Genomic DNA, 810 nt, shown 5'->3' with positions numbered 1-810 from the left:
AAACTTATTTTTAGGTTCAATCTAAGAAAATAAACAAGGTCATCAAAATTTAGTAATTAATAAAAAAAATTTTTCAAAACTTAAATGAATTTCAAATGTCTACTGTTCATTTTGCTACTTTTGAGCATTTTTATTTAGAAAAATTCTATGTTAATTCTTGCTTAACTAACTTGTACCTTTTTATCGCCACCTGCGGCTTTGTGGGTAGCATTATCCATAGACCCGCATTTAGACTGGGCTTTATCTTTAAAATCTAATTTTTGGGTTTCAATCTATGAAAATAAACAAGGTCATCAAAATTTAGTAATTAGTAAAAAAAAAAATTCTTTTTCAAAAACTTATTTTTAGGTTTCAATCTAAGAAAATAAACAAGGTCATCAAAATTTAGTAATTAATAAAAAAAATTTTTTCAAAACTTATTTTTAGGTTTCAATCTAAGAAAATAAACAAGGTCATAAAAATTTAGTAATTAATAAAAAAAAAAATTCTTTTTCAAAAACTTATTTTTAGGTTTCAATCTAAGAAAATAAACAAGGTCATCAAAATTTAGTAATTAATAAAAAAAATTTTTTCAAAACTTATTTTTAGGTTTCAATCTAAGAAAATAAACAAGGTCATCAAAATTTAGTAATTAATAAAAAAAAAAATTCTTTTTCAAAAACTTATTTTTAGGTTTCAATCTAAGAAAATAAACAAGGTCATCAAAATTTAGTAATTAATAAAAAAAATTTTTCAAAACTTAAATGAATTTCAAATGTCTACTGTTCATTTTGCTACTTTTGAGCATTTTTATTTAGAAAATTCTATGTA

Source organism: Lottia gigantea (genome assembly GCF_000327385.1).
Source record: "Lottia gigantea unplaced genomic scaffold LOTGIsca_37, whole genome shotgun sequence".
NCBI classification, from domain to species: Eukaryota; Metazoa; Mollusca; class Gastropoda; family Lottiidae; genus Lottia; species Lottia gigantea.
This window is presented reverse-complemented; position numbering follows the sequence as displayed.